This window comes from Octopus bimaculoides, chromosome 6 (assembly GCF_001194135.2).
Source record: "Octopus bimaculoides isolate UCB-OBI-ISO-001 chromosome 6, ASM119413v2, whole genome shotgun sequence".
In the NCBI taxonomy this organism is placed as follows: Eukaryota; Metazoa; Mollusca; class Cephalopoda; order Octopoda; family Octopodidae; genus Octopus; species Octopus bimaculoides.
This window is the reverse complement of record NC_068986.1, coordinates 36,605,144-36,614,520: the sequence shown is the minus strand read 5'-3', so window position 1 is coordinate 36,614,520 and position 9,377 is coordinate 36,605,144. Positions and strand designations below refer to the sequence as shown.

The window sequence follows — 9,377 nt, the reverse complement described above, 5'->3', positions numbered from 1 at the left end:
TATATATACTCTTTTACACTTTTACTTGTTTCAATCATTTGACTGCAGCCATGCTGGAGGACCGCCTTTAGTCGAGCAAATCGACCCCAGGACTTACTCTTGTAAGCCTAGTACTTATTCTATCGGTATCTTTTGCCGAACCGCTAACTTACGGGGACGTAAACACACCAGCATCGGTTGTCAAACGATGTTGGGGGGACAAACACAAACACACAAACACACACATATATATATACATGTATATACGACGGGCTTCTTTCAGTTTCCGTCTACCAAATCCACTCACAAGGCTTTGGTCGGTCCGAGGCTATAGTAGAAGACACTTGGCCAATGTGCCAAGCAGTGGGACTGAACCCGGAATCATGTGGTTGGTAAGCATGCTACTTACCACACAGCCACTCCTGCGCCTATATAAAACGAAAATTAAACTGAGTAGAAATGAAATTTTTGAAAAATTTCCAGTGAATGCAGTGAAACACATGGATGTTTTAGACAAAATACTATTTTAAGAAACTGCATTTTGAACGGAAATACTGGTAAGATTTATTTCTATGTTTACTAAGGTTTCGTAGAAACTATTTGCGTTCTTCTCCACCTCCTTTTCTATTTATCTCATTACAAACATACAAATATATAAAAAGATATGTTTTTGACGTATAAAAAACACACACAATATCGGATTGCCAGCATTCATTCATATAATAAATCAACTCCTAGGCTACAAACTTATATACGTTACATTCTACAGACATCCACGTGTTATGTAATGATTGCACACTACGCAAACTAGTGTGTAGCAATAATAACAGCAATCTAACAGCTGCTTATATTATACATGTAGACACATACGCGCGTGAGTGTGTATGTATGTATGTATGTATATATGTACGGATGAATGTATGCATATATGTATGTAGGTATGTTAGTTTGTATATATCTACTTAAAATCATGAACATATATATGGATATATATATTTTTGGATGAATCATATGTATATATATATATATATATATGTGGATATCGTTGGCGATTTTTTCTTCCTCCGTCTTCCTTTCTTTGGAATTTCTTCTGTTTCCGATGAAGAACTCCGCTCGAAACGTCAAATTCTCTTTCTTTCCTTTCCCGAGCGTTCAGTAACACAATATCTGTATCACGCCCTTGCGTTGTTGTTTTTTGTTGTCTTTTTGTGTTTTTTCTTTTTTGAACTTATGTATATATATATATATATATATATATATATATATATATATATCAGATATGTATGTATATATATATATATATATATATATATATATATATATATATATATCAGATATGTATGTATATATATATTTATGTGTATTTGTATATGTATGTATGTATGAATGCATGCAAGCATCTATCTATCTATATATTTACGTATATATATATATATATATATATATATATATATCTGCATATGTAAACATGTGTATATATTTGTATATATACGCACACTGGTATTGGTTACGTCTTTCACGAATGAATGTACATCAATACTAGGTTCAAACGGAAATCAAAAACTACTTACAAACGCGACTAACTTGAATCTTATTTCCGATTTACACAACAATAATACAAATACACTAAATGTAATTTTATTATAAACAGAACAACATTATTTAATAATTAAGTTCTACATTTCTTACATCTCATAATTTCAAACTTTTGTAAATAATTTAATTTTGTTCCATATAAATGTTTCTTTTTTGTTCATAGTGTTTTGCATTATTGAAGACTTTTGTTTTCAAATTATCAAAGGGATATTGAAAATAATTTTGATATGACATATTTCAACTTCGCAGCTATAAGAAGAATTCTTTTCTATATATTAGCGAACGTGTATCATTTCAACAGGAAATAAACTATCGGCTTGGGAATATGTCAACTTGAAGAACATAACTTTCTTTTGAAATGTTATCTAGTGGAATATTAATGAAGCATTATGAATGACAGTTACTGTTTCTCGGCAAATTGCACTATTAAAGAAGAAAAAAATGTTATGTAGATCTAGATATTGAAACTCTTCTCTGAATTTTATCATTGAATTGAAGAGTGTACATTTGTAGCCAAGTGTGATCACAGCAATGATTACCATACAAAAAATTCTTGTAAAATATATCGTGCTTATCCTCTTATTCTCACTTTATCCTCTTAATAACGAAATATGATATGAAAATATGAATGAAGCTTTAGATATTTTTGAAACGAGAAATTGAAAGCTTACATATCATGTCTTTCGGGAGAGCATTAATGACCTTGTAACGATCAGTTGAATGAGACCTGCAATACTGAAGTTTTACATGAAAAGTAAGAGCACGTACCCTGATACCACAGCATGCCGTCAGAACTTATTAACACCTGATTCGTCGTCCCTTCCTGCTTCTGTGGGATGATATTCAGTCAATATATGACATACCTGAAATTATAATTCTTCGATATATAGACACCACAAAGATTGAAATATGCTACAGTAAATTTAAGGTATACACTTGATTACTATATTTTAAACTTTCTTTGACTTCATTTTGAGATTAAAAACTTGTATCAAAACAAAACAAAAATACCTCTTCGTCATATTAAATATTCTCGTTGGACTCTTCTGCGCCAAAGTCCGTTCAGATTTATATTTACCATATCATACAATGACACAATTATTCTTTGTAAAACAGTAAGGGCGCGTTGGGTGAGTGGTCTTAATTAGATCATTATTGAAAAAAAAAAAAAAAGAAAAACGGATGGTGGATTAAAAAAAGGAAGATCACATTAGATATATTATCTGAAAGTAAGATGGAATGATCATGATTGAGAACATTGATTATAGTTCTACTTTAATTATATACTTGAGGTATACAAAAACACCGATAACAACAGCCTCTACAACAAAACAATTAATGCGTATGGAATGCTGGAAAACTCTAATGTTCCGTAAATATAGATCTCTTCTCCGAAATATGAGCTAAATGCAGCGATTGGTTTATAACCTCATATTTTCAACGTCATCGGTCAGTCTATGCATGTTATGTAATATCCTACGATTGTTTTAATGCAACACTAAACAAGAATATTAGGGTTCAAGTCTATATTGCATCCTTGAACACCAACAAGGTAAAATCCCTACATTTTCAAGGTAACTATGTCGTACAACAGTTAATCACCGTAGTGGAATTCTAAATGTTTCCACAAATCCTCAACATACCGAATACTGTATCACAAGGTTTGGTTTTCATCTTGAAGAAAACAAAATACTCCACCTCCTAACAACTGCTCTGTGCAAAGATCAGGCAAGATTTTAATGAAGAACCGCTTCCACATCTGAAACGGTGCCGAAGTTACACATTTAAGCATACATCCAAACCGCCAACACAAAAAAATGGTGACTCGGATGATGAGCATAAAATCGCACACCAATACATTTACACCTTTTGACCATTGATTTGCTGTTGTTTTCTCTCTGCTTTTCCAGCGACATTAAGACTATCTTCTGTTCCTCAGAACTGACTCGTGTCATTCCTATTCCAGCACTTACTAACCACCTTGTCTCCTTGCGTTATGCGTATTGTGCCTTTATTCCAAGTTCCTTACTAAAATCTTTGCCATTTCTTCCTCTCCAGGACCCGTGTAATTCCATGGTCTCCAAGTTTTCTTGCAACTGTTTAAGAAGAATGTTAACCAGTCTACCCAACAGTCGTAGACGATGTACGGAAGCTACTGGTACAATCCCTACCTCCAGGCCATTACAACATTGCTGTAAAATGAACATGATTCTACATATACACTTAAGCAACTAAGTAATTAGTGTTTTGCTTAATTTGATACGATATCTCCCTTTCATCTCCTGAAGAATGACATGCCAAGAGAATGACAGACGCCATAACATTTTTTTTTAAATGTACCATTCTGAAGTATGAAGTATAATTGGAATTATGATCTTTGAATAGATTTGCTTCTGTTTATCTACTGACCTATAATCAAGGGTGTTGCGTCTCTGATAATTTTATCTTTGTTTGAAAGTATAGCGTATGTAGGAAATTATCTAATTTATCGTTTACTTGCTTAAAATGAAAGAATAGCTTATGGAGACGATCTGATTAGCCTTTATATTAGAGTCTTTGCCGTAGGCAAGTGTGGTTAATAGTACAAGTCAACGTATCTGATGTGATATGTCGCACGGCAATAATTCACATCTGTTAGAGTAAGGATTACTATGTTATTGCCTCACGGATGATGTTCATATTGTATTTATATAATAGCAGTTGTATCTTTACTGATATATCTTCAGAATAACTTACATTGGAATATTTTGTGCGACATCATAAGTACAATCTTCGAGTGTGTCTTTCGATTTCCGTTCTCAAAGAAACATAATTTCAGTCTAATATTTTGTTTATAATTTCGTTTGTATCTCAAATTGCTCTAAGTACTTTAGGGGTACCATTTATCATCAATCTTTGACGGGTGAAACTAAAAAATAACATTAGTGTTTCTTGTGATATATTTATTACACACTTTAGAAATATGATTGTGTTGAAATTGCCAGAGAACAGAAGTGTTACATTTTTTCCTTAACTCTAGTAGTTCTGCCGATCAAATGCTGTAATGAATTAAAATATGAAGTTCGCAGCAAGACTTTGCTTCTTCGGAAGAGTTTCATTATATAGTCAAAAGAAATAAAAATTAATGATCAATACTTGAATAATTTCACGGATTAAAATCTCATGTTTAACGTTTCATACGTTTGTTTCAGTTAAAATGAATATTCATCCATGGAATTTTAATGAAGAACTGAATATTTTGATTTGTATAAATGAGTACGCGTGAATGAAATAACGTGTCTTCTGTTATATTTATTACACGCTTTAGAAATATGATTGTGCTGAAATTTTCAACTGAATATAGAAATTATTTGCAACCTAAAGGCGGTGCTCCAGCATGGCCGCAGTCAACTGACTGAAACAAGTAAAAGAGTAAAAGAGTAACCGATGAACGTAGTTTTGAAATTCTTTCCAAGGTTTTCTATGCATTTTCTTCAAAGTGCTTATTCTACACACACCCTGTGTTACGGACCTGACAATATTAGATATCTGGCCTGGCGATACTTCCCAGTTGATTAATGTTACGAATTAAAAGATAATGATTATCTTTTTATATTTCATGTCAATGTGTTTACCTTACGGATTGTGAGAGCAAATAAGTTAATATGACATTTGGTCGAATATTACTTCTCATTGAATGATCTTAAATACGACCAATATGTTAGAACTCAGTTCCGTACTACCTTTAAAACCTCGACTAGTGAAGAGTCTCTGCCATGTGTGTTAACTATCGATCTGATTAATCCGATATCAGATGAGCAGGTAAAGCTAAAAACACAACAAAAATATCAAGTTCTCTGAATATTATACTTTCAAATTAAATTGATGTTCTATCCTTGAACACAGCACCCTGTTTACGAATATATTGCAGAATCCTATCAAATGATGAAGCTACTGCGATTGTATATAAAAAGTTCAGTTTAAAATAAGAGTAAATAAAAATTGGTTATTTTAGATAGGTTTAAGTATTTTAAGAGAATAAACTTCTTAAATCAATATAGCAGTAATATGAAGGCGCAATATATTACTTCTAGAATACTTCCTTCTTTTGATGTAAGAACATCATAAATTCCAAATTAATTAATGGATGCGAGTTCAGGTAGAAATAGTATTTTATGGTACATTTGTGAAGCAATGATTTTGCACATACATGTTATACGCTAAAATAACATTAAAACCATCTGCACAAACAAAACAGTTGCAATGCTAACGATTCTGGCAGCTCACCGCCTTAGTAGTAGCAGTAGTAGTAGTAGTAATAATAATAATAATAATAATAATAATAATAATAATAATAATAATAATAATAATAATAATTTTTACTATAGCCACAAGGCTTGCCATATTGGGTGAGGGGAGTAGTCAATTATGTCGATTCCAATATTTGACTGCTAGTTCAATGGTGATTATTTTATTGAGCCTGAAATAGTGATTGTCAATGACGAACGTAAAATTGGAACTCAGAACCTAAAGTTAGAAGAAAAGTCTCGTCTAACTAAGGTCTCAAAGTAGTCGCCCGATTAGCATGAAATATCAACTAATTCTTTCTCACATCATCCTTGTTGACAGAAAATTTGAAATGACATACTGGATAATAAAGTTAAAATTATATTATCGAGTGTGACGTCAATGTGAACTGTCGCATCTAAAATGCTTTCATAGTATGTTGTCTTGATCAGAGTTGGCATGAAACTGCATATGAACAACAGAAGAGATATATATCTATCATCCTGAAAACAATTAGTGTAGAGCAACTGATAACATTTCAGTATCCCATATTTAAGACCAGTACTGTAAGATGCAGTCTATTTCCATTTCCAAAGCATTTCATTTAACTCCTAAATTAAAAGATTACATTTATTATCTGTTTCATTAAAACATCAGCGAATTTTGTTTTAAATGAATTTGTCACAATATTAATGTTATTAGATTTGTTAAGTTTCAAGTCTCACCTGAAAATCCTATAGCTATGCTTAGCCCCTTAGTAAAATGTTATTTTATATAAATCATGCAAGAATGGCCTATAAAAATTACCAGGAGGATTTAAATTTGCTTTAATCCAATCAGTTCCATCTAATTTGTAATTCATAAATAATACCCTATACCGAAATTACCGATTTAAAGAAGTCGATTTGAGTTCTAATAGAATTATATTGAATTTAGATATTGAGTTGTGGTTATTTCTTTTATTGTTTTGTATTAAATAATATGAGACGATAGCAAGAAAGAAGAAACATACACACAGCTCTTGAAAAACAAAAAAACTGGTGCAATGCATTTCTAAACTGCCCATGCACAGCACAGAAATAATATACATAGCGCAGAAAATCTTCGCTTCAGCATGTTCTTTCTGAGAACAATTCTGTAATAACAATCCGGGATGATGCTGATGCTGCTTCTACGTATGCAGACATCCTGAACCCTGTTCAATAAACATTCAATCGAATTATTGGCATAAAGTTACCATGGAGATCTCCATCTTCAAACACAAAGGCGTGGGCTTCCAATTTCACATCTTTTTATCGCTACTATAATGGCGTCTGCTCCTTAGAATTTTATATCTAATACACTTAGGCAACATCAATCTCCTCGGCTTCCCTCCTCTCGTCACGCATGCTATCCTCACCAGCTCCAGACTTGCAGAAATGAATAGGATTAGTCTTTCTCTCCCCGAATATCATAAAGTATCGGGAATCTTTTCCTAGGTCATGCTTTTCCTACTGGTGCCAATTTCAAGCGGTTTAAACAGAAAATCAACGGCATCAGTTGTTTCAAAACTCTGCAAACATTATGTCTCTTCTTCTAGATCCTTCATGTTAGGAAAATAGAGGATTGTCTTCTGGTATGATTATTTAAGATTGAGAGTTATTTCTCACGCAGACCGACCTTACTTCTTATTTTAGGCTTACCTACTAATACAGTCAACATTATATCGAACATAATATTTGAATGGTTACTGTATTTTATCAGCTCCAGAAAGTTAAAGTTGGCACCTGCAGATTCTGGACTTACAAAGCAAATGGTTGTGGCTGAATATACGCATTCGTTTACAATTGTAATGATTCTGTCAAGTGATCGGGAAATGATCTATACGTGTATATATATATATATATATATGTGTGTGTGTGTGTGTGTGTGTGTGTGTGTGTGTGTGTGTGTGTGTGTGTGTGTATGCGTGAGTATGTGTGTCTGTGTTTGTCCCCGTAACTGAGCGGTTCGGCAAAAGAGACTGATATGATATGTACTATGCTTAGAAGGAATAGTCCTGGGGTTGATTTGTTCGATTAAATGCGGTGCTTCACCATGACCGCAGTCAAAAGACTGAAGCAAATAAAAGAAAAAGAATATGTCCTGCAAAAACCTAAAATTTATTTTTAATATATCAAAAATTTATATAGTAGCGCTTCTCTAAATCTATAACTAATAACTTGCAAAATATCTTTTAGAAACTAACATTTATCAGCATCATTATATTGTTCAAACTTAAATAGCTTTTGTTCTAAATTGAATGAGCATGAGCTAAATTCAAATATATTCAATGGAATCGTTTGTAGTAGTTCTTTTTTAAAGCCTTCTTTGTCTTTCGAAATTGTAGAAAGTATACCTCCAACTAAAAGCTTTGATAATGTATAAAGATATCTTACACTATAATTGAAATGATATTTGAATTTGAGAGATATGTAGTAATGTATAAAGAGATAATATACTGCAATGTGGGAATCCTATTGCAGTATTATATTATGTGAATCAAATGCAGAATTATAAACATTGAACAGTCTTTCAGTTTCACGTTCAGTTAAGTTACTTATATAATATTCTGCACTTAGTCATTTCACAAGAGAACTATTTTCCCTTCAGGGAAAAATCTGGAGCATAACGAATAACAGCGTATTTATAATATATACGATGCATTATTGAGATGTAAATCCAGACCTATCTGGTTGCTATGGAGAAGCTAAATAGTGTAAATATATATATATATATATATATATATATATATATAAAACATGAACACTATGTAAATACTATATGAATACAATACTTGGAAACTGCAGACATAGTCAACATAATTGATTAAGTGGATCTAAGAAAACGTAAAGCATTGAAAAATCAGTAGTATATCGTCATGCGTATGATGAACAGTGAGGAGCGAAGCGATGTCATGCATATTCCTTATCAATATGTTCCCGCATAATGGAAAGTTAATAATGCTAATCTCTGTTCTATTTCGTTATTAGAGAATAGCTTATCATTTCGGATGACAAGTGAGTGTGCGTTCGTAACCACTAGATACATTAAGATAAGGGGACTTTGAATGTAGCGGGTTCCTGGGGAGGGTAGAAGGATGGTGAAGAATTAGAAGTGTTCAGGGCAGGATAGCGGGAGAAAGTGACAGGGTGCGCATATTAAGTGACTTAAATGATCTCAACTCGCTACCTAAATAACACATTGCGCAGTCAAAACTATTCCGGTGCAATGGAACAGGAATTATTTTCTGAATAAAACAATATTGAATCTTGTCTTCATCCTTCGTCTTATAAGAAGCGATAAGTTTTGAATTTGTTTATAACAATTCATTACAACAATTAAAACAATTGAAGTTGTTTATAACAATTGACTTACACAAAACTAAGATCAATATAAAAGTATGACCAAGGAGATGATACAATGTTTTCAAAAGATTTCATAGTAAATATCAATGAATTGAGAGTTTGGTGGATAATTATATATATGTATATATATATATATATATATATATATAT

General features: G+C 32.3%; 1 protein-coding gene and 1 long non-coding RNA gene across 3 annotated transcripts in view; one reads left to right on the top strand and one right to left on the bottom strand.

Moving 5' to 3' along the window:
• The window catches only part of LOC106870527 (BAI1-associated protein 3), a 1,007,871-nt gene that overhangs the window by 55,889 nt on the left and 942,605 nt on the right, over nucleotides 1-9,377 (top strand). The gene's annotated exons all lie outside the window — the stretch shown is intronic.
• The window catches only part of LOC106867502 (uncharacterized), a 12,748-nt gene that overhangs the window by 1,083 nt on the left and 2,288 nt on the right, over nucleotides 1-9,377 (bottom strand). The window contains exon 2 of the long non-coding RNA XR_001409157.1: nucleotides 2,344-2,438. This is a non-coding gene — a long non-coding RNA (uncharacterized LOC106867502). The remainder of the gene's footprint in view (nucleotides 1-2,343; nucleotides 2,439-9,377) is intronic.